The following is a 25,782-nucleotide window of genomic DNA, read 5'->3' as shown; positions in this document are numbered from 1 at the left end:
AGGACAACTATTAGTCATGCACTGTACAAAGTTGGCCTTTATGGAAGAGTGGCAAGAAGAAAGGCATTGTTAACAAAAAGCATAAGAAGTCCCGTTTGCAGTTTGCCACAAGCCATGTGGGGGACACAGCAACCATGTGGAAGAAGGTGCTCTGGTCAGATGAGACCAAAATTGAACTTTTTGGCCAAAATGCAAAAGGCTATGTGTGGCAGAAAACTAACACTGCACATCACTCTGAACACACCATCCCCACTGTCAAATATGGTGGTGGCAGCATCATGCTCGGGGGGTGCATCTCTTCAGCAGGGACAGGGAAGCTGGTCAGAGTTGATGGGAAGATGGATGGAGCCAAATACAGGGCAAACTTGGAAGAAAACCTCTTGGAGACTGCAAAAGACTTGAGACTGGGGCGGAGGTTCACCTTCCAGCAGGACAATGACCCTAAACATAAAGCCAGGGCAACAATGGAATGGTTTAAAACAAAACATATCCATGTGTTAGAATGGGCCAGTCCAAGTCCAGATCTAAATCCAATCGAGAATCTGTGGCAAGATCTGAAAACTGCTGTTCACAAACGCTGTCCATCTTATCAGACTGAGCTGGAGCTGTTTTGCAAAGAAGAATGGGCAAGGATTTCAGTCTCTAGATGTGCAAAGCTGGTAGAGACATACCCTAAAAGACTGGCAGCTGTAATTGCAGCAAAAGGTGGTTCTACAAAGTATTGACTAAGGGGGCCGAATAATTACGCACACCCCACTTTGCAGTTATTTATTTGTAAAAAATGTTTGGAATGATGTATGATCTTCGATCCACTTCTCACATGTACACCACTTTGTATTGGTCTTTCATGTGGAATTCCAATAAAATTGATGCATGTTTGTGGCAGTAATGTGACAAAATGTGGAAAACTTCAAGGGGGCCGAATACTTTTGCAACCCACTGTATATGGTAAAATACATGATAGTGCTTCGTCTCTGGTTCACTTTAAATAGTGCTTTTAGTCCATCAAAATGTTCCCACTAATAAATAGGTTAGTTAACATACATACATTCCTTGCTTAGTTTGTTTATTTATTTATTTAAAGAAACGCAGGAACGAATAGGTATTTTTTTCTTATGGAAAAGGAATGTATAGCGCTTGGTATTTTATTTATGTATTGTGAATAGGACAAAAAAGTTTCATTAGAAAACCTAAGTCAGCAACCCCGTACTACGCAAATATTGTGATTGAAAACACTGACACAGTCAAATTAATATCTCAAATGGCCAACTGCATTACTTGGTTACCAGTTCAAGTGGAGTTATAAATAGACCCTAGCAAACCAGTAGGCAATTCCTGTCTGAAGCTTGATTAAGTCTAGTCTCAAGAGAGGCTTTCTGTCTATGGACTATAGCTCTGAAGAGCCTGAAAAGCTTTCTAAATGAACCCCTAAAAAGTTAGAAAATGTACCGACTGATACAGAGATACAAAAGTAATGCTATTTCACAGAAAAACATACTGCTTTATTGGAAAATCAATTTTTTAACGTCATTGAACTTTTACGTGAACTTTCTTGATTCAATCTTTGTGTGCTAGACATGAACCCAATATATGCAGTACATTAATCATCTATTCTGCTGTTTCCATAGCTAAAGATAAAAGCATATACTTGTCCTTGGTCTAAACATTGATAATATGTAGAACCTTTTGTGCTGGCTATTAACTGGAATCAATCAGTGCTTTCACTTTATACATTGTTAAAAACTGCTGCTGACAATGATGGAAGCTTTCTATAAGTAGTAACTGTGTAAATAAAAAGCCTGCTGCTCGCTGTTTTTTTATTCAGTGTTAGAACATCTGCTCCCAAAATTGATTTTTCGTTTTGTGTGCAGGGGGAAAGGGGTTAATTTCTGATGAACAAAAAGAGGGACCAGTATTAAATCACTGATATACATTTTTTTAAATGTTATATTATCTTGCCCTTCTTAGGACAGCCTGCAATAGCTCACGTACCCATGGTGCCAGAAGAAGATGAACTGATGTGGTGCTGCCATGACTATTTGTAAACAGTATGGCTTGGAAGAAATGCTAGGAGAAAAAATGTACAAAATAACAGTTGAGTTAATTCTTTTTGAACATAGGACTTTGTTAATGTATTTTTTAGTTCTTTTAGATCTTTATTTAAATACTCTATATGAATTGTGTCAGTGACAACCTGATGTTACTTTTATTTTTATATTAATTTTATTCTAATAAATCACCTCATGTATGTAGTTGAACAAAGTTTTTTCAGCTTCCACAAAATGTAATGACAGTCTATGAATGGCATTGTTAACAGCCTACACTGCTATCTAAGCAATATTGGGTAATTCAGAACAAAAGAGAATAGGACATGCCTATTTACCTATTCAGCAAGAGGAGTGGGGAGTGATGAGAGATGCTTACCTGATGCTGGGAATACACGTTTCGTTTTTTAGCTGATTAGATGGTTTGATAGATAATTTCCGACATGTCCGATCTCGCTTTTGATTCTTTTGTCGCTCGATTTCTGATAGAAGTGAAGTGGCACTCTAATTGCTCTCATGTATCTCACTGCCAACACCCTGATGGTGACCAATTTTTCACCCAGCTACCTTCTGTGAAGGCTATTATATCCCCTATGGGGATGACATTTTATATACAAGCACTAAGCTAGTTAATCTGTGCCAGCTTATAACGCATGCACGAATGCATTGTTTATGCAGGTCAATTGCTCTGTTCACACATTGTTAGCAACTACACTGGTGGTGAAACATTGGTGTGGACAACAAAGGTGGAACAACTGTGAGATAGCTACACCCCACTGTACCTCAGTTGTGGGGGGGGGGGGGGTCAGCAAAGACCCTCACAGTAGTGTTTCATCATCAGACCAATCATTAACCAACCAGTGTGAGGATAATTGCTGGCAACCAATGTATGTGACAGGTGGACAATTGCAGCCAATCCCTGAGTCAGTTTTGTTATATATTGGACACATCTGAACGCCTAACAGGGAGATGTTTTCTTAAACTTTTTGTACTAAGAGGTCAAGCCGAATAGGCAAAGTGTGATAGAAGTGAATGGAAAAAGAAGAGAATTGACTGCAGAATCGAGCGCCAAAAACGATCGAGAGAAGAAGAGCATGGCAGAAACAAACTGTGTATTCCCAGCATTAGTGTTTATCTCACCCTAGAGGGGACATATTGAAAGGAGGTCAGATGATGTGGAGTCACCTGCCTGTTTAACAAGTAGACTGCCTGTTCAGTTTACTGGAGAAAAAAATTGTCTTCTTATGAAAAGGAGCAAAGAATGTTAAAAGGTAACCAGCTGCCTATTTACTACCTTTTACTAAAAGGTATGCTGGCTTATCAAGAGGAGTGAATATTGTACAAATATGGTCAAAGTTGTTCTGTTTAGTGAGCTGCTGAGAGCATTATGGGATCTTGTGCTGAGGCCATGTACCATACCTTAGAGAGCTCATAGTACCAGGGGGACATGTGTGTAAAGGTCAGACACCCCAGTGTCGTACAGAAGACATAAAAGATTTAAGTTCCTGGGTCTGACTTTTGATCACCCTACCCTTATTTCAACTGCGTAGAGGTGTACAGAGGCGCCGGCAGGATAAAAATAACTAAAAAGTTTAAAATTGTTGTGGTTGTGGTGGTGGACCGAACAACCATAAACGGACAACAGCTGTCAAATTTCAAAACATATAGACAGTTTATTTAATTACTCCCGGTACAAGAGTCGCAACGCGTTTCGCAGGCAAGAACCCGCTTCTTCAGGCAATAAGGGACAGGAGCAATACACAGCGTGTAGTCTGAGTAGAGCTTGGCAAGCTCTACTCAGACTACACGCTGTGTATTGCTCCTGTCCCTTATTGCCTGAAGAAGCGGGTTCTTGCCTGCGAAACGCGTTGCGACTCTTGTACCGGGAGTAATTAAATAAACTGTCTATATGTTTTGAAATTTGACAGCTGTTGTCCGTTTATGGTTGTTCGGTCCACCACCACAACCACAACAATTTTAAACTTTTTAGTTATTTTTATCCTGCCGGCGCCTCTGTACACCTCTACGCATCTTGAAGTCCACCCTTGGTGGAAGGGTGTTTTACCCTACTTTTTCCTTCTATCCACGGAGAGCGACGTTTTAACCCTGAGTGGGGACAGGCTTGTTCTCCCTACCTGCTTGAACAGTGGTTGCTTTGGAAGCAGCCCTGGTTTGTGAGTATATTACTTACAGTTTATAACACATCCCACCTTGTCAATACTTACTACACTATATTGGGCTCTCGGTCTTTCTTCCTTATTTCAACTGGTTGTGGAGGCATGAAAAGTTGCTACTAGGGCTTATTATTTATAAATAATCCTAACAAGGACTGCATTTCCAATGGAACGTGTAGTTAATCTACTATGCTAAAGAGAATGTAGATTGTGGAGACTTTGAGGTTGCTACTGAGACTTGATGCTCATCCAGTATCTCATTGTGCAGAACAGTAACTCTACCTAAACAACTGAACCCTACTGAGACTTTTTGGACTTTGCATGAATTCACTGTGTTGCTGGAATTAGTGGCAAGTAGTGTGCTGTGTAGCCATTTTTTGGATAGCCTCGTGTGTACACAATAAACACCCCTAGTTTTGATCGTAATGGATAATATGGCTTGAAAACAGACAAAAAACAACCGAGAGCCCAATATAATGAAGTAATTTGGATCAATTGTAGGTGAATATAAAAACGCAATGGTTATACTCACACACAGAGGTCGCCGCAAAGGCAACCACTAGAAAGTCAGGTGGAGAGTATTAGAACCTGACCCCACTCAGGTTTAAGAAGTCGCTCTCTGTAGACAAGAAAGGTATGGGGATACACCCCTTCACCAAGGGTGGACTAGACTGATTGTAAGTAGGTATACAGAGGCGCCAGTAAGGATAAAACGTTTAAAAAAAAAACATTTAAAAGGGGGAAGCTTGGTGGACTTACCTCCCTCGAAGAAAAAACAGACAGTGAACCGTTACTATAATTCACAGTAACTTTTATTAGATGCTCCAAAGGTGTATCTAATAAAAGTTACTGTGAATTATAGTAACGGTTCACTGTCTGTTTTTTCTACGAGGGAGGTAAGTCCACCAAACTTCCCCCTTTTAAACGTTTTTTAAAACGTTTTTATACTTACTGGCACCTCTGTAATGGATAATATGTTTTTTCTGAATGGTCATTACATTTTTGCAACAATGATTCTGATCTGAATTATTATTTTGTGGGTAATTTTGATTTTGCATAATTTGTGCAAGTTAAGTAAATTAAGGTGTAAGTAATCTAAATAACTAAATATCTAATCGAATTAATCTATGTAACTAAAACGTACACATAAGAACATACATTTTTTGCACAAGTGCATTGAAGTGTATGGGCATAAGAAAGTTATGTTCTCGCAAAATGATGAGTCATTGCAAAGTTATGCATCATAATTCTGCGTGAAATTAATTTCACAATAGTTCTAAAAGTCCAGCTGTGATTTGCCAATATGTCTCTTGACATGGAACAAAGTATTGCAGTCAGCATAAGCTGCTGGAGGGACAATATCAATATTTGTGTGTGATGAATTGCGGAAACCTGGCAAAGGAAACAGCAGGTGATCATGTATGAGAGCGTGAGCAGAGCGTGATCAGCTTAGAGGAATTCTAAAGACAGAGAAAAATGAGGCTTCCATTTTGTTACTCTTTCAGCTGCCCGGCTATTAAGGTGATCCTTTGGCTTCACTAGTTCCTTAGTCACAATTGCAACAGGCAAACAGAGCAAAACTTGAAATGGAACACTTAATCTGCACTCTCTTCCTTGTTCAGTTATTCAGAAAATATTAAAGACTGGTAGTCATCTCTATACAGTGCTAGGGTAAGTCTAATGGTGACCATACACGTTACAATAAAAACGTTTGATTTTCCCGTTTTTTCGATCTAAATGATCGAATCGAATGAAAGTAGAAAATATTTTTTTTTCGATCAAGAAATTCGAATGCTTATCCCGTTTTTTTGAAAAAAATATGACATGATGGAAAAATCTTTATATATTCGATCTAACGGAATAATCGAGCTAAATTATCTAATCGAAAAAAATGAAAAATTGTACCATGTATGGCCACCATTACACATTTAAAACATTCTACTGTTAATTTGAACACACATCCATGCATCCTTTTCATGATGATACAGCCTTTTCTTGAATTCATTACGGAGTTGAAAGGGGCTTGCAAGGGAGCCTGGAAATGATGTGTGAATTGGACTTCCGGCAGCTTGGGACCAATCAGATTTAAATTGTCAGTGCTCTGCAGTGTGCAGTGTATTGTTGGCCTAAACCAACAATTAGGTTTTCTCCACATCTTAGCCACAATTCACATAAATATAAACTACTGTTCTATGTTCCATGCCCTATCAGCAAAACCCCTCACCTTCCCCAACCTATTCCCCTCTTAACATAAATACATATTTTTCTCCCATATTATAGCAAGCTATACATAACTCTCCCTTACAACTCCCCTCTAACAGTAAGAACTATATTTACTTCATGTTCTAGCAATTTCTCCTCTAATGTACCCCCTTCCTAACGTAAATATTGTACTACCTCTCCATGACCTTGCAATCACTGCTTCACCCCATCCAAGCATCAGACCATAACCTCCCTGCAACACAGACATCACAAAATAGCCACCAGATAAAAAAGTCCACTGCAGAGAACCCAGCACCAAAACCATCCAGCATTTCAATTACATAACATAACAAAACAAAACCAAAACAAAACAAAACTAGTCGCATCTTGCAATTTTAGGGATAGATATAACAGATGGGTCCATATGATGGCAGAGCACACCTGATCAGGGGATTTGGAAGCAGGGGTTGGCAGGAGCCCAAGTGGTGAGTTGGGTGCCTGATGTGCAAAGTAGGAAATAGTTATTGTAGCTAGTTGTCTATTTGTATATGATCGTCTACAAGTAGCCATTGTTTGGGCACCAGGATTAGTGTTAGGTATAATGATGGAGAGGTTAGTGTTAGGCCCTAGTAGAGGGTGTTAGTGTTAGGCCCCGTTCACACTTGCGGTTTTGCGAAAACCGCACCGGATGTCCGGACCGCACCGGAGCCGGATCGGACCTGAACCGTACGGTTCCTGTCCGGATCCGGTCCGGATCCGGTCCGGTTGCATACGGTTTCCGTGCGGTATGAACACGGTTGCGGTCCGGATCCAGATTCTTAAAGAGATAACAACCTGTATAAATACCTGGGGTTCTGGGAGGTCAGCAGAAGCTCTGGGGTCATTGTTGGAGACAGCTGGACGTGTGGAGACCATCCTTGGATACAGAGACAGCAGTTGGGACCATGGATCCAGTCATTTTTTACGCTTATTACCTGGGAATTCTCTCCTTCCTGTTGTTTACCTACTACTATGTGGGGAGAAGGCGTGCTCCTCGCAGGAGATGGTGGGTGCACCCTCTACTAGCCAGGAGGCAGAGGAAGGGAGAGTTCCAGGCCCTCTACCGGGACCTCAGACGACACCCACAGAAGTTCTACAGCTACACTCGGATGTCTATTCCCCTGTAAGTATCTAGGCCTAAATACACCAACCCCCACCATTCCTAAACACCCCACCCTCACCCCCACAACACCTCATCCCTGTATACCTAGCTAAACACACCACCCTGACCCCCACACCCCTGTATACCTAGCTATACACTACACCCCCACCCTCCACAACACTCCCAAACCTCTGTAAACACACCTCCCCCATCCTCCACCCAACACCTTGTCCCACAACATACTTTACAGCTTCTTCCTTTCCATCTCCTGACAGGTTTGATACCCTTTTGGAGATGGTGAAGGATGACCTTAGGAAGAAGGATACCACGTTCAGGAGAGCAGTCACACCACAAGAACAACTACTCATCACACTGAGGTATGTAAAAACAAATTTTTTTATTGCAAAAACAACCACTTTCCAACATGGAAACATTCTTCCAACATGGAAGACAAAAAAATAACATATCTATGGTATAGCCCGGTCAGTTTTAAGGAACACCAACCACCAACTTTGTGCTGGAAGAGTTGCAGGGCATAGCTGCCCAAGTGTCTTTCGGGGACACCAGGCCCTAATAAATTGAAGTGCTTCAAAAACCTAACCACTGGCACAGGACCCTCTGAGCCATGGATGAAGGACACAGGTCAGTGAAAAGGCTAGGCCTCTCACCGACCAGTGTAGGTGTCCTTCATCCATGGTTTCAAGGGTCTTGTGCAAGTGGTTAGGAACAAGAACAAAGTGAGGAGCAAGAGGAACCGATGGCAGAGGTGCATGACTACAGGTGCAGTGCAACAGGCACAAGGTTGTGACCCAGGTAGTGTCTTTCGGGGACACCAGGCCCTAAAATTGAAGTGCTTTAAAAACCTAACCACTGGCACATGACCCTCTGAGCCATGGATGAAGGACACAGGTCATTGAAAAGGCTAGGCCTCTCACCGACCAGTCAAGGTGTCCTTCATCCATGGTTCAAAGGGTCTTGTGCAAGTGGTTAGGAACAAGAACAAAGTGAGGAGCAAGAGGAACCGATGGCAGAGGTGCATGACTACAGGTGCAGTGCAACAGGCACAAGGTTGTGACCCAGGTAGTGTCTTTCGGGGACACCAGGCCCTAAAATTGAAGTGCTTTAAAAACCTAACCACTGGCACATGACCCTCTGAGCCATGGATGAAGGACACAGGTCAGTGAAAAGGCTAGGCCTCTCACCGACCAGTCAAGGTGTCCTTCATCCATGGTTCAAAGGGTCTTGTGCAAGTGGTTAGGAACAAGAACAAAGTGAGGAGCAAGAGGAACCGATGGCAGAGGTGCATGACTACAGGTGCAGTGCAACAGGCACAAGGTTGTGACCCAGGTAGTGTCTTTCGGGGACACCAGGCACTAAAATTGAAGTGCTTTAAAAACCTAACCACTGGCACATGACCCTCTGAGCCATGGATGAAGGACACAGGTCAGTGAAAAGGCTAGGCCTCTCACCGACCAGTCAAGGTGTCCTTCATCCATGGTTCAAAGGGTCTTGTGCAAGTGGTTAGGAACAAGAACAAAGTGAGGAGCAAGAGGAACCGATGGCAGAGGTGCATGACTACAGGTGCAGTGCAACAGGCACAAGGTTGTGACCCAGGTAGTGTCTTTCGGGGACACCAGGCCCTAAAATTGAAGTGCTTCAAAAACCTAACCACTGGCACATGACCCTCTGAGCCATGGATGAAGGACACAGGTCAGTGAAAAGGCTAGGCCTCTCACCGACCAGTCAAGGTGTCCTTCATCACCGGCGTACCTACCGGGGATGCGACCCCCTCAGCCGCAGGGGGGCCCGGGGCTGCTCTGGGGCCCGCTCACTGTGCGTGGGGGGAGCTCTGCTCTGGACCCCCCAGCAAGGTGCTCAACTGGCCGCAGCGTCTAATAGACGCTGCGCCAGTTCATGCCCCGCTCCAGCAGCCTGCATAGTCTCCGGCAGGCAGAGCAGGGCTACGGCAAGATGGCCGCCGAAGAAGCCCTACACTGGAGACTATTTGTGTCTCTAGTACAGGGCTTCGGCAGCCATCTTGCGGTAGCCCTGCACTCTGCCTGTCAGCGCGGGAGATGTGCTGCAGGAGGATTCGGGTCTCGGGGAGCTGCGAGCCAGATGCCGGGAGAGGAGAAGACTTCTGTCAGGTAAGTGAATTGTTTTTTTTTCACAGGTGCATTTTTTTTCTAGTGTCTGCTGCCTACATTGTGATTTTCAGGTGTCTGCTGCCCACATTGCGATTTTCTGGTGTCTGCTGCCCACATTGTGATTTTCTGGTCACTGCTGCCCACATTGCGATTTTCTGGTGTCTGCTGCCCACATTACGATTTTCTGGTGTCTGCTGCCCACATTGTGATTTTCTGGTCACTGCTGCCCACATTGCGATTTTCTGGTGTCTGCTGCCCACATTACGATTTTCTGGTCACTGCTGCCCACATTACGATTTTCTGGTGTCTGCTGCCCACATTGTGATTTTCTGGTCACTGCTGCCCACATTGCGATTTTCTGGTGTCTGCTGCCCACATTATGATTTTCTGGTCACTGCTGCCCACATTGCGATTTTCTGGTGTCTGCTGCCCACATTACGATTTTCAGGTGTCTGCTGCCCACATTGCGATTTTCAGGTGTCTGCTGCCCACATTACGATTTTCTGGTGTCTGCTGCCCACATTACGATTTTCAGGTGTCTGCTGCCCACATTACGATTTTCTAGTGTCTGCTGCCCACATTACGATTTTCTGGTGTATGCTGCCCACATTAGGATTTTCTGGTGACTGCTGCCCACATTGCGATTTTCTGGTGACTGCTGCCCACATTGCGATTTTCTGGTGACTGCTGCCCACATTGCGATTTTCTGGTGACTGCTGCCCACATAAGGATTTTCTGGTGACTGCTGCCCACATAAGGATTTTCTGGTGTCTGCTGCCCACATTACGATATTCTGGTGACTGCTGCCCACATTAGGATTTTCTGGTGACTGATGCCCACATTGCGATTTTCTGGTGACTGCTGCCCACATGGCGATTTTCTGGTGACTGCTGCCCACATTACGATTTTCTGGCCCACATTACGATTTTCAGTTGAACACTGCCCACGTTACGATTGTCTGGTGAATGCTGTCCACGTTACGATTTTCTGGTGAACGCTGCCCACATTACGATTTTCTGGTCACTGCTGCCCACATTGCGATTTTCAGTTGAACACTGCCCACGTTACGATTGTCTGGTGAATGCTGTCCACGTTACGATTTTCTGGTGTCTGCTGCCCACATTATGATTTTCTGGTCACTGCTGCCCACATTGCGATTTTCTGGTGTCTGCTGCCCACATTACGATTTTCAGGTGTCTGCTGCCCACATTGCGATTTTCAGGTGTCTGCTGCCCACATTACGATTTTCTGGTGTCTGCTGCCCACATTACGATTTTCAGGTGTCTGCTGCCCACATTGCGATTTTCAGGTGTCTGCTGCCCACATTACGATTTTCAGGTGTCTGCTGCCCACATTACGATTTTCTAGTGTCTGCTGCCCACATTACGATTTTCTGGTGTATGCTGCCCACATTAGGATTTTCTGGTGACTGCTGCCCACATTGCGATTTTCTGGTGACTGCTGCCCACATTGCGATTTTCTGGTGACTGCTGCCCACATTGCGATTTTCTGGTGACTGCTGCCCACATAAGGATTTTCTGGTGACTGCTGCCCACATTAGGATTTTCTGGTGTCTGCTGCCCACATTACGATATTCTGGTGACTGCTGCCCACATTAGGATTTTCTGGTGACTGATGCCCACATTGCGATTTTCTGGTGACTGCTGCCCACATGGCGATTTTCTGGTGACTGCTGCCCACATTACGATTTTCTGGCCCACATTACGATTTTCAGTTGAACACTGCCCACGTTACGATTTTCTGGTGAACGCTGCCCACATTACGATTTTCTGGCCCACATTACGATTTTCTGGTGAACACTGCCCACGTTACGATTGTCTGGTGAATGCTGTCCATGTTACAATTTTCTGGTGAACGCTGCCCACATTACGATTTTCTGGTGAACTCTGCCCACATCACGATTTTCTGTCCCACAGTACGATATTCTGGTGAACGCTGCCCACATTACGATTGTCTGGTGAATGCTGTCCACGTTACAATTTTCTGGTGACTGCTGCTCACGTTACGATTTTCTGGTGACTGGTGCCCACATTACGATTTTCTGGTGAACTCTGCCCACATTACGATTTTCTGGTGAACTCTGCCAACATTATGATTTTCTAAAGGCCCACATTACGATTTTCTGGTGAACTCTGCCCACATTACGATTTTCTGGCCCACATTACGATTGTCTGGTAAAATGTTGCCCACTTTACAATTAATTTACAGTGAAACGCTGCCCCATTACGATTATTTGGCACCTATGGGGGGGGCCCCATCCAAATATTCGCAGGGGGGCCCAGTTATTTCTAGTTACGCCCCTGTCCTTCATCCATGGCTCCAAGGGTCTTGTGCAAGTGATTAGGAACAAGAACAAAGTGAGGAGCAAGAGGAACCGATGGCAGAGGAGCAGGACTACAGGTAGTGTCTTTTGGGGACAAAAGGCCATAAATTATTAGTGCTTCAAAAACCTAACCACTGGCACATGACCCTCTGAGCCATGGATGAAGGACACAGGTCAGTGAAAAGGCTAGGCCTCTCACCGACCAGTCAAGGTGTCCTTCATCCATGGCTCCAAGGGTCTTGTGCAAGTGATTAGGAACAAGAACAAAGTGAGGAGCAAGAGGAACCGATGGCAGAGGAGCAGGACTACAGGTAGTGTCTTTCGGGGACACCAGGCCCTAAATTATTAGTGCTTCTAAAACCTAACCACTGGCACAGGACCCTCTGAGCCATGGATGAAGGACACAGGTCAGTGAAAAGGCTAGGCCTCTCACCGACCAGTGAAGGTGTCCTTCACCCATGGCTCCAAGGGTCTTGTGCAAGTGATTAGGAACAACAAAGTAAGGAACAAGAGGAATCAAAGGCACAGGTGCAGGACTACAGGTGCAGTGCAACAGGCACAAGGTTGTGACCCAGGTAGTGTCTTTCGGGGACACCAGGCCCTAAAGTTCAAGTCCAGCAAAACCAAAAGTTCCCTGACATGGTCATCTGAACACCTCTGAACCTTGGTTGAAGGAGATGGGGCAGGGAAAAGGTTGGGCTAAAAAGCCCTGTGATGGTATCCTTCCTCCGAGGATCGGAGGTATTCAGAGGAGCATGTCCAGGAACAATTTGACTTTTTTTTTCAAATTGTATCGGCACCACTACTAGAAAAGGTGGGAGTTGCTGCCTGGAAATCTGGACTCTCTTGGGTGCTGGTCGTGGATGAGCTGGACCCTGACAGCGGTGGCCCATATTGACTGCCTCTGTAGCCGGTGTACATCTGTGATGATTGCCAGGTGGGCACCGCTGTTGGTTGTGGGGGTCTAAAAATTGGTGGTTGCAATAATGGCGTGTCCATGTGCTGTTTGATCACCTCCAGCAAAGTGGAATGGCACGCCATCAAGTTTTGGGAAGGCACCTTTTCCAAATATGGTATTAGAGACATCACTGTGTAAAAACACGGGTGTGCCTGCAATTTCAGTAGTTCCTTGCTTTGTTGATGCATTTGCTGCATCATGTTCTGCAGCTGGCCCACCGACTGATGATGCTGCGCACGCAGTTGGTCGATTTCTCCTCTGTGCATCTCATGCATCATTTTAAGCTCGTCCCTGTAGTGCCCATGTACAGCGTCGAGCTCACATTGCAGTGAAGTGATGTGGGACTTGTACTGCTCCATGATATGGCCCCTGTCCTCATCTTGCAACTGCCGGGTTATGAGAGTTTGGTGGCTCTGAAGAATCCCGAGAAGTCCGGAGACAGCCCCGGACATCTCGGACTCTGTCTCTCTCCTTGTTGGGGGGAGGGTACCTCGACGCCTCACTGGTGTGGTGGTCCTCACTGGTGGTGTGGCAGCATCTTCCCGTCCTCTGGCCTGTGTCGGGGTTGCCCTGCGCGCTGGTTGTGCTGCAGTCTCTCGGTGCTCCTCACTTTGTTCTTGTTCCCCGGGAGCTTCCATAGCGGTCGATTGTGGAGGTGCAGCTTCATCCACACTCGGTCCTGCAACCTCAACATCCAAGCTCTCTTCTCCCAAGTCATCATCAAAGGAGAGAGCTGGGATAGCTAAGGACTCCCTCCTCCTACTCCTCTCCTCGGGGACATAGGTTACATCGGCGACGTCATCATCCACCAAGCTCTCCTCACTGCTGAACCGTGCCTCCTTGCTCCAAATTGTCTTCAGTCCTGTAGATAAAAACAATATTTATTGGTGTGCCAAACAGCATGTGGCGTCAATTCACAGAGCTAGCAAACACTAGCAAACACTTTATCAACCGTTTCTACCAAACATTTGATAAAGCTTGTGAGAAAAGTTCGCTAGCCATGGGAATTGAGGCCAGTTTATAGCAATACATGGCCGAAGTCATGGTAGTTGTCTGCTAAAATGAGCTCTCAGTTCCTGCCCACAGTAGTGGTACTTACAGTCTAGGTTCCAGGCTTGCATTGATGAAAGACAATTGCTTGGCAAATTGGTAGTCTTTTTGTCGCTTTCCCCCGCCACTGCCACTTCGTTCGGCAAGTTTTTTCTTCCGTAGCCATTTCACGTATGCATCACGTATATTGCGCCACCTTGTCTTGAACCTTTCTCCTGTAACGACATGAAAAATTGATTTCGATTATTTCTCTTGTAGGTACATCGCAACTGGACAAACATATACATCGCTACATGTCACATTTCGTATTGGGAAGAGCACGGTGGCAGGCATCGTCGTGAGGACTTCGAGGATCCTTTGGACGCGACTGAGGGCCAGATACATGCCTGTGCCGGACACCACGAAATGGGAGGAGATCGCCCAGGGCTTCTGGACCGAGTGCAAGTTTCCTAATTGTGTTGGCGCACTGGATGGGAAACACATCCGGATTCAGAAACCCGTGGGGAGTGGCAGCCATTATTTCAACTATAAAAAATACTTCAGCATTGTTCTAATGGCAGTGGCAGATGCGGACTACAAGTTTGTGTACGTGGACGTGGGGTCGTACGGTAGTTCCAATGACTCTGGAATTTTCCAGCGTACGACCCTTTGCCGGCTGATGGAGGAAGGCAGACTGCGTCTCCCCCGTGACAGACCCTGGCCTGGGACAAGGGCACCGGCCTACCCCTATGTGTTTGTGGGGGACGAGGCCTTCGCCCTGTCCGACCATGTAATGCGTCCGTACCCAGACAGGGGACTTGATGCCAGCCAGCTACACTTCAATGCTCGGTTGAGCCGTGCAAGGAGAATGGTGGAGTGCACATTTGGGATCCTGGTGTCAAAGTGGAGGGTGTTCCACACGCCCATGCTGCTGAAACCGGGCAACGCAGTTGTCGTGGTGAAGGCAGCATGCATCCTCCACAACTTTGTGCGGCAGGAGGAAAGAGAGACTCCGGAACCCCCGAATGTGCTTCCACTAATGCCCCTGCGGAGGTATGCAACCAGGCCAAGGGTAGTGTCACTGCGGAACAGGGACCAACTGAGACTTTATTTTACCACACCACCAGGACGAGGGTGAATGTTTGGTTTTTAATATGTTTTGTTGAAATGTGTTTATTTTGGAGTTTCAAGTTTTTAAGTGATTTTAAATGTCTTAATTTTTTACAATAAATTGATGTTTAATAATTGGTCATTGTGTATGTTTTATGTGCACAGGTGGGGTACATCGCAGGTGGGTGGGAGACATCACAGGTGGGTGGGATACATCAAAGGTGGGTGGGATACATCACAGGTGGGGTACAGGTGGGTGGGATACATCACAGGTGGGGTACAGGTGGGTGGGATACAGCACAGGTGGGGTACAGGTGGGTGGGATACATCACAGGTGGGTGGGAGACATCACAGGTGGGTGGGATACATCACAGGTGGGTGGGATACATCACAGGTGGGGTACAGGTGGGTGGGATACATCACAGGTGGGGTACAGGTGGGTGGGATACATCACAGGTGGGTGGGAGACATCACAGGTGGGTGGGATACATCACAGGTGGGTGGGAGACATCACAGGTGGGTGGGATACATCAAAGGTGGGTGGGATACATCACAGGTGGGGTACAGGTGGGTGGGATACATCACAGGTGGGGTACAGGTGGGTGGGATACAGCACAGGTGGGGTACAGGTGGGTGGGATACATCACAGGTGGGTGGGAGACATCACAGGTGGGTGGGATACATCACAGGTGGGTGGGATACATCACAGGTGGGGTACAGGTGGGTGGGATACATCACAGGTGGGGTACAGGTGGGTGGGATACAGCACAGGTGGGGTACAGGTGGGTGGGATACATCACAGGTGGGTGGGAGACATCACAGGTGGGTGGGATACATCACAGGTGGGTGGGATACATCACAGGTGGGGTACAGGTGGGTGGGATACATCACAGGTGGGGTACAGGTGGGTGGGATACAGCACAGGTGGGGTACAGGTGGGTGGGATACATCACAGGTGGGTGGGATACATCACAGGTGGGGTACAGGTGGGTGGGATACAGCACAGGTGGGGTACAGGTGGGTGGGATACATCACAGGTGGGGTACAGGTGGGTGGGATACATCACAGGTGGGTGGGATACATCACAGGTGGGGTACAGGTGGGTGGGGAACAGGTGGGTGGGCCACGGGTGGGTGGGCAACACGTGGGTGACACAAATCCATAGCAAAAGTGGAATACATCACAAGCTAAACCACAAGCCCCCCCAAAAACTTCTAGTCAACATACCCTCTGTGCCTTGCTGTCTCTTGCTCAAGTGCTCAAAGTCCTCCACATACAGCTTGGCAATTTTTTTCCACAGGCCTCTGCATTTTTTGATGTTGCTGTGGTCCGCATCCCCCTTGTCCCACAGGGCTGGTACCTGCTGCACCTGTAGGATGAGGTCTTCTGATGTGTAGGGCCTCACCCCCTCGTTATCAGACATATCGTCAGACATGTTGCTGCCAAACAGCTCCAGCATGAAGTCACTGCTGCTCCACTCTGTGAACGCTGGTGCCATGTGGTCCCCATCCAAAATGGCCACCATACCATAGAGTCAGCATAGGAAGTGTGGTATAACATCCGGTTTTTATAGCCAGTGTGTTGTGCGCTCTCCGGTTCTCATTGGTTTCCATTGGCCGGATGCAACATTCCGGCTCCGGTCCGGATACGTCAGCCGGACCAGCCGGACCAAAAAATAGCGCATGTTGGAACGGACGCCGGAGTCCGGATCCGGTCCGGCTCCGGTCCGGACGAAACGGACGCATGTGAACGGTCGCATAGACTTTCATTGCTATGCCGTGCGTCCGTTTCGTCCGGTCCGCATGCGGCGATTCCGGATAGCAACCGCTAATGTGAACCGGGCCTTAGGCACTAAGAGGGGAGGATTCAAGTGAGAATGGGGGTTGGGTTAGTCTGTAGTAAAATATTGGTAATGTAAATTGCCAATTTCTTTACTAGCAGCACCACAAAGTGCCCAACTCAAATGGTGTCGGCAAAGATGCAAGTGGTGCACATCCGTAGAGTGATCAATGAGAGGAAAGAGCAAGTTGGGGAGTATCCCTAGGTGAGATTGAAGATGTCCCTACCTCTCCCTCTAGATTGTAAGCTTTTGGGCAGGGTCCTCCTCCTTTTGTGTCCCCTACCTGATCATGCACCTCCATTACGTTGCACCCCTGCTATGCATTTGAGTGAACTCAACTTGTGTAATCCCCATGCTCCTATCCCGTGACTGACTAAGCATTACCTTGCACTCATACTGTGCTGCATAATCTGGTTTTTCTTGTATTTCTGTTTTTGTCTTATTGCTGTATGTCACCCCTAAATATTGTCTGTAACCTTAAATAATGTCCAGCGCTGCGTAATATGTTCGCACTTTATAAATACAATAAATAAAAATAATAAATAAATGTAAGAAGCAGAGACATAATGGATAGATATGTATGCCAGGGAGAGCAGTATAAAATTTAGTTCTGAAAGGGGCAGGGAGCCAGTGAAGGGACTTGCAAAGAGGGTCAGCTGAAGAGGAGCAGCAGGAGGAGTGAATGAGCCTGGCAGCTGTGTTCATAACGCATTGTGGGGTCGCAGTATGGTCCCAGGAAGTTCAGAAAGGATGGCATTGCAGGAGTCCAGATGGGAGATGACCAGAGTATGTAACAGGAGTTTGGCATAAGGTAGGGTTGAATTTTGGCAATGTTGCTGAGATGGAAGTGGTAGGATGAGGAGACGTTCTGGATGTGGCAGGTAAAGGAGAGTGCAGAGTCAAGGGCGACACTCAGGCAGTGGGTTTGAGCAGTGGTGTTGCTAAGGAGCTATGGGCTATGGTGTGAGTTTTACATTGGGCCCCCCAAGCATTCTATACACAGCAATTGATATGACACACCAAAACCTGCCAAGGATAACACAGTGTCAGAGGTGCAGGAAGGGGATGGTGAACAGTTTGTTAAAGGGATACTGTAGGGGGGTCGGGGGAAAATGAGCTGAACTTACCCGGGGCTTCTAATGGCCCCCCGCAGACAACCTGTGTTGGCGCAGCCACTCCCTGATGCTCCGGCCCCGCCTCCAGTTCACTTCTGGAATTTCTGACTTTAAAGTCAGAAAACCGCTGCACCTGCACGCCCGTGTCCTCGCTCCCGCTGATATCACCAGGAGTGTACTGCGCAGACACAGACCATACTGGGCCTGCGCTGTGCGCTCTTGATGACATCAGTGGGATCGAGGACACGGCAACGCAGGCGCAGTGGTTTTCAGACTTTAAAGTCTGAAATTCCAGAAGTGAACCGGAGGCGGGGCCGGAGCATCGGTGAGTGGCTGCGCCAACACAGGATGTCTGCGGGGGACCGTTAGAAGCCCCGGGTAAGTTCAACTCATTTTCCCCTGACCCCCCCCCTACAGTATCCCTTTAATGATTATTATCATTTAAAGTATCTATAGAAGTGATAATTACAAGCACAGGACCAATAAAGAGCTAGTACTGCAGTTGAGGGAGAGCCCTATGGGCCCCTGTGGCTCAAGGGCCCTGGTGCGGTCACAACCTCTGCACCCTCTATTGCTACACCACTGGGTTTGAGGGACCGGGCAGCTGGATGTTTTGATAGCAATGGAGATGATAGGGGGAGGGCTTAAAGGACACCTAAACTGAGGTGGATATAGATACTGCCATATTTATTTCCAGTTTCCTGGCATCCTGCTGATCTCTTTGACTGCAGTAGCATCTGGACACACAGCTAAAACAAGCATGCTGTTAATTTAGTTATGTTTCGTTAGAAACATCTGCATGCTTGTTCAGGGTCTATGGCTAAAAGTATCAGAGGCAGAGGATCAGCAGTAGAGCAAGGCAACTGATGTTGTTTAAAAGAAAATAAATATGTCAGCCTCAGTTTAGGTATCCTTTAATGAATGAGGTGGGAAGATAATGAGTTCAGTCTTTTCCAGGTTGAGTTTAAAAAATTCAAGATAAGTTGTCACAACCAATTAGTATTTAACTTGAGACACAGTTTTATTGACCTGAGGAAGCTGGTGGATGCCTTTGAAACGCGTTTTATAGTGTTTTCAATAAATTACTGGTGTATAATATTATTACTTATCTTGGGATAATTGGGATATTTCTTTTTTCTTGCCTTCAAAACGGTTTTTAATCATTTTATACATCTTTTGAGGCACCGCCCACCCAGTGTTCAAAAATCTGGCAGACATCCAGGTGGAGATGTTGGACAGAGAAGTGGAGATTTTATCCATTATAATAAAAATATACTGTGGAATGTTAAAATAGAAAATTCAGCCATCACAATCAGTTTCTTTAACCACTTAACCTTACGCCCATAGGCGGCGGCGGGTTTAAGTGGTTACTACATGGAAACAGCCGCTCGTACGAGCGGCCTTTCCATGTCAGTTCACGGAGACTGTCTCCGTGAACAGTGTGTGAGCCGCCGATCGCGGCTCGCACGCCAAATGTAAACACGCGGGGAAGAAATCCCCGCTGTTTACATCATACGGCACTGCTGCGCAGCAGCGCCGTAAGTCAGATCGGCGATCCCCGGCCTCTGATTGGCCGGGGATCGCCGTCATTTGATAGGCTGAAGCCTATCCCACAATGCGCAGGACGGATATCCGTCCTGCGCAGATGAATGAGGGAGAGGGAGGTAAGGGGACGGAGGAAGCGCGGAAAACGCTGCGGAGGGGGGCTTTGAAGAGCCCCCCCCGCTCGGCCACACGGAGCGGCGGCGATCAGACCCCCCCAGCAGGTCATCCCCCTAGTGGGGAAAAAAGGGGGGAAGTCTGATCGCCCTGCCATTAACACGATCTGCGCTGCGGGCTGGAGAGCCCACACAGCGCAGATCACACAGAACAGGGCTGGTCCCCCTAGAACAGTATAAACAATGTGTGCAAGAAACATTGGCATGATATGTCTGCAAAGTGATATTGGTGTAGGAAGCAACTAAGTTATTCCCTTGCCATGATCAATTTATATTGCTTACTGTTTGGATGCCCTCTAGAAATGTTCAGCTATAACGTCTCTTATTGGTATTTACCTTATGAGAAAGATAAAGGACAGCTGTGGAGGGAGATAGAAACAAGTACTGTTACTTATGGCTCTCGTTGTGCTTAATCAATAATATCATATGCTTAAAAAGGAAAATCTTGAGGACAAAAATTATGTTTCCAAGAAGTGTATTGACTTTTATTTTTAGTCCTGCTCTGCTGCTACATATTTGCATTGTAAGGGATATGAAACAATTATTAAATAGGGCTGTTCATATGCACTTACTGTAATTAGTAGGAGGCTAGCAAAGGAACATATTTTCTTTTTTATCATCCATAAAATACTTTATTAAGTTTTGTAATATTCATAAAGTCATTCGAACGTGGCATTCTTGTCATACTAATTTAGGAGTTTCTGAAAATAGATTTATCTCCAGACACCATATTCCCAGTAATCTCCATATTGACAGTCTGTCATTTAGCTTGCAGAGCAGAATGTCTCCCTGACCAGTGGGCTCTCTTCACTGTTTGATGGATGGGAGGAGGCTGGCCATGAATCCAGTGATTGAATGGCTTGTGCGTATAAAGGATGTGGAATAGCACAAGGGAGAAACAGACATTTAGCACAAGGGAGAAACAGACATTTTACAGATAGAAAACAGAATTGAACTCATATGATAAGACACTACAAAGCACAGTGGAGATATACAAATAGCAGGAACCCATGTGAACCAATTATATGTCATTTTACTATAGGCAGGCAGAGCCATGAAACATTCTTAACAGGAATGAGCAAAACTGCCCATTTCCACTTTTCTGCAATTTCAGCATAAATTTTACAGTTTCTTCTAAAATCCTGCCATTAAAGGGACACTATAGCAAAAAAAAAATCCCTGGGAATTCAAAATGCCTATGCACTAGTGATGATTGTAATGTGGTAATTATGACTACACAAAATTTCACGTAAAATTTGCAATTATGGCCATACATAATTACAATTTGGAAAATCAATTGACTTTGCGTAATCCATTTGTAATTTTGCACAATTACGCATAATTTTAGATACACATTCAGTGACTACCTGTGTGTGTGACAGCTGCACATTTGTAATACCAATCACTGCATACCCACCTGTTCAGTGCACCTACCTACCTACGTGAGCGCACACAGTGTCACTGCACCTGTTGACAGTACCTGTGTGTGTGACAGCTGCACATTTGTAATACCAATCACTGCATACCCATCTGTTCAGTGCACTTACTTACCTACGTGACCGCAAGCAGTGTTATATACCAGTCACTGCACCTGTTGACGGTACCTGTGTTTGTGACAGCTGCACATTTATAATACCAATCACTGCATACCCACCTTTTCAGTGCACCTACCTACCTACATGAGCACACACAGTTTTATATACCACCAGTCACTGCACCTTTTCACGGTACCTGTGTGTGTGACAGCTGCACTTTGTATTGATATCAGTCACTGCAAACCTGTTCACTGCACCTGTAAGACTGCACAGTGTATTAGTCACGTCAGTGCATACCTTTCACTTCATCCCCCCAATATGGGCAAAACAGGCAGAGGCAGGCCACCCAGCAGGTCTGTTCGAGTCATGCTGTCGTGATTTCGTGCGGCCCTGGACCAAAGTACAGTGTTCAGAAGGCGCGTGCCATCAACCCCCAAGATTGTCAGGACGTAGTTGACTATTTAACACAGAACACCTCATCTTCCTCAGCTTCCGTACATATCTTCCTCCTCCTGCTCTGATTCCGGCACCCCGCTTAACACTCGGTCAGCCGCCACCACCAAAGTGCCATCACCCCAGGGCTCAGCGGTGTGGATATTTTTTTGTGTGTCTGCCTCAGATGAGAGCAATGCCATCTGTACTCTCTGCCACCAAAAATGGAGCCGTGGAAAGACCCGTGTAAGGGCAACTTCCTTACGAAGGCACATGATGACAAAGCACAAACTGCAATGGGGTGACCACCTGAGGAAAAGCAGCACACAAAAGCAAAGCCACACACCGCAGTGGAAGATACCAGGCCGCAATTATTTCTTAAAAAAGGTGATACCCAAACTGTACTGTGATGTTGAAAGGCAAGTGGTGTCACAGCGTTGGGTCAAGGGTCCATCTGACCACGTGGTCTGCAAAGCACGGTCAGGCCTGCCCAAAGACTAAGTCAGTCTCCACACACAGCATCTCTGCCTGCATGCCGTGTGACTGCCTGCTCCAAGACTAAGTTGCTCCCCACACAGCATCTCTGCCTGCAGGCCGCTTAACTGCCTTCTTCGCCACCACCAACAGGGTCCAGGACTCCAGGTAGATTCCTGAATTTGTAAGGCCGCTACAATAATTTTTATGGTGTGTGTACATGCCTGCCTAATTTTTCTAGCTGCACTGCAGCTGCAACAACAAAACAAAAGGCATGTACATGTGTCAATTCCCCTTTGTGATCATTACCTTGCCACGGTGAAGGGGCTTGCGTATCGACGGCTGCATGAGTGTCTCGGGGGGGGGGGGGGGAGGGAGGGGAGGCACACCCAAGATACTAAGGTTGTTGCTTCATTATGGACAGACCAAATTCGATCAGCTGGACAGTCACTATTTTGCCATTGAGCTACCTTAGCCCGGCGACCATATGGGCTGGAAAGCCGCCATCTCCTGCACTCTCGTCATGGTGCACACCAGTCCAGCACGGCCGTCACTACACAAACAGCTGATTGCAGTCACTGCATACCTTTCACTGCATCTGTGACTGCACATTGTATTATACCTGGCAGTCAGTGCATACCTTTCACTTGAATGGATGGCAGACTTACCCTCCATAACAGATTCTCGTTAAAGGATTTAAAGTTGATTCGTCTCATATACAGCAGGGCCTCGAAAGCCCTCCTGTATTGTTATTTTTCGTCAATACCCCCTGAGTCGGGACTTGCATGTCATGCAAGCTGTCTTCCTTGGATGTGTGGTGGTAGAAGTTACTGCTCCTTTGCCCACAGCATGCCTGCTGCCTTCCTTGGATGTGTGTTGGTAGCCGTTCCTCAGGCTCCACTCCGGACCGCAATCGAACCCTGATTTCCCGGCCATTACCCGTGGTCACCATGGTACTGAGAAAGTAATATGGGAACTTGTTTATCAGTCACACAGTTGAATGAATGGCAGACTTGCCCTCCATAACAGATTCTCGTTAAAGGTACTGAACAGCAAGCAAGCTTTAACAATGGTAGAGAAAGAACCATCGAAAGTTGATAAGGCAGTCAGACATTACATGACATCACTAAGTGAGGAAGAGCAATCTCGTCATGGTGCGCAGTAGTCCAGCACGGCTGTCACTACACAAACAGCTGTTTGCGGTGCGTTACACAGTGAGTTTTGTGTGAGTGTGAAGCAGTACACTAATTACACTCCCTGATTGATGTATACACATGCAAGATGTTTTAAATCACTTTAGGCCTGCAATTTAGCATGCAATGGGATTTCTGCCCTTAAAATGCTGCTTCGTGTCAAATCCTGATTTTTTCCCCGGGACTTTTGGCATGTATCCCACTCTGCCATGCCCCCCTCCAGGTGTTAGATCCCTTGGAAACATCTTTTCGATCACTTTTGTGGCCAGCATAAATGTTTCTAATTTTTGAAGTTTGCCTCCCCATTGAAGTCTATTGCGGTTCGCAGAGGTTCGCGAACCGAAAATGGAGGTTTGAGCCATCTCTAGCAGATTATTCCAATTTACTAAACTACTGCTAGATATAATTTAGTATGACCATTCATGTATTTTTTTTTTTCGTAAATTTGGTAACAATATGACCAATTTTAATTTTGTTAAAAACATATTTTCTTGTAAGTAAAGGTAGAACAGTGATGTAGAAGATATTGTTTTCACCTTGCAGTGCTGGGTCCCTGGGCTGAATCTCGACAGGATAATATCTCCATAGAGTTTGAATGTTCTCCCATGTTTGCGTGGGTTTCATCCAGACACACCAGTTTCCTCTCAAATACTAAAAGCTTAGGGCCCGTTTCCACTAGAGCAAATCTGCATGCATTTCCTGCATGCAGATTCGCATAGACAACACAAGTGGATGGGCCTGTTTCCACTTGTCAGAAATCCTGTGCGGTTTTGTGTGCAGGAGAAATCTGCACGGCAGAGCCCTCAGAGTGCGATTCGCATACAATGTATTTAATAGGAAATTTGCATGCGTTTTCGTATGCAAATTTTACCGCAAATGTTACCGTGAATTCGTGGGCGTTTTCACATAAAATCAATGTAAACGCACACAGGCACTGACATGGTTAAATTCGCATACTTACTAACATATGCGAAAACGCCCGCGAATTTGCGGTAAAATTTGCATCCGCGCGAAAATTCGTTTTTACGTTTTCCGCAACTAATTCGCACCGCACAAGTGGAAACGGGCCCTTAAAGAGAAGTTGAGTTGCTTCCATCAAAAATGGGCTTTAGTATGACTATGGAAGGAATTCAAGTGTGACCTGTTCTGTGGAACAGTTAGTGACAAGTCTATACTTTCACAGCATTCACACCGTTTTTCCCATACGCGGTAATCCCCCAAGGCCTGTTTTTGGCGGTGTGGCACAGTGCGAGCTGCACGGGCAACGCTGCCACCAATACATAGTCTGAAGCTGGCCTAATTGTAGCCATACATCTAGCGATGTATGGGCAGATTCGACCAAGAGACAAATCTCTCTCTTATTGAATCTGATAAGAGTTAGCTACCCATACACCACAAGCGGATTCCCGATTGATTTCAGTATGAAGTATCAGTATCAGCCTTTTGCGCCACATACGTCCACCTCGCCGCCCCAACGCTGTCCCCTAAAGTCAGTGTCCCCCCATGCCCCATGTAAAGTGTATACATTACCTCTCCATGGCCTCCGCTTGTTCCCCACCGACTTTCGGGATTCCTCCTCTCCATACGCACCCTTACTAGGAAACCACGTGGGGTGTGCGTGTATGGAGAGCAGCTGAGGGACAAGCGGAAGCGTGAACAGGAAATGTATACACTTTATACGGGGCACAGAGGGACATTGTCATTAGGGGACAGCATCGTTGCATTCATTGATTGTTGCATAAGCACACATCCAAATTTGATTGGCCAATGTTTCCACTTTCCTGAGGTATGAGAGCTTATCTACACAATCAAAATGGTTAATCATTAGTTAATAAAAAGTGTGTGTGTAGCCCACCACATCTTGCTATGCTTATGAAAAGCATTCATTCAGAAGATTTCAAGGATCATTGCAGCAATTATCACTATAGCTTCAAAGTCATGGAATTTACAAAGATGCATGATAAGCTTTGGGCTAGTAATACATTTTGCAGTATGTTTAAGTAGCTCACTTCTTCATTTTGTTTGAAGAAGTGATAGTGCAACGCTAATGTGGTTTGCTTGTGGCAAGGCTTCCGTGAGTAATCTGTTTGGGTCTACAGAGCTATACATAGTTCTGTATGATGAGCGCATTCTCAACAAAGAAAATGTAATGTTTAAATCTCGGTTACTGTCTCATTTTCTTAACCCTGAGGCGCTGGCCACTTATCTACAGCTTAAAGCTGTTTCTTATTCAAAGGGCTTTCTGAATGTGTTTTTGGCAGCTGTTTAAAAATATTATTATGATATTCCCTGAGAGTTACTTTTTATAATTGTATTTCATGCTGC

At 46.0% G+C, this 25,782-nt stretch overlaps 1 long non-coding RNA gene across 2 annotated transcripts in view; it reads left to right on the top strand.

The window, feature by feature from the left end:
- The window catches only part of LOC137546319 (uncharacterized), a 42,183-nt gene extending 40,002 nt beyond the window's left edge, over positions 1 to 2,181 (top strand). For both annotated transcript variants that reach the window (XR_011026236.1, XR_011026235.1), the window contains exon 4: positions 1,969 to 2,181. This is a non-coding gene — a long non-coding RNA (uncharacterized lncRNA). The remainder of the gene's footprint in view (positions 1 to 1,968) is intronic.
- The last annotated feature ends 23,601 nt before the right edge of the window (positions 2,182 to 25,782 follow it).

Source organism: Hyperolius riggenbachi, chromosome 2, assembly GCF_040937935.1.
Source record: "Hyperolius riggenbachi isolate aHypRig1 chromosome 2, aHypRig1.pri, whole genome shotgun sequence".
In the NCBI taxonomy this organism is placed as follows: Eukaryota; Metazoa; Chordata; class Amphibia; order Anura; family Hyperoliidae; genus Hyperolius; species Hyperolius riggenbachi.
This window is presented reverse-complemented; position numbering and strand designations above follow the sequence as displayed.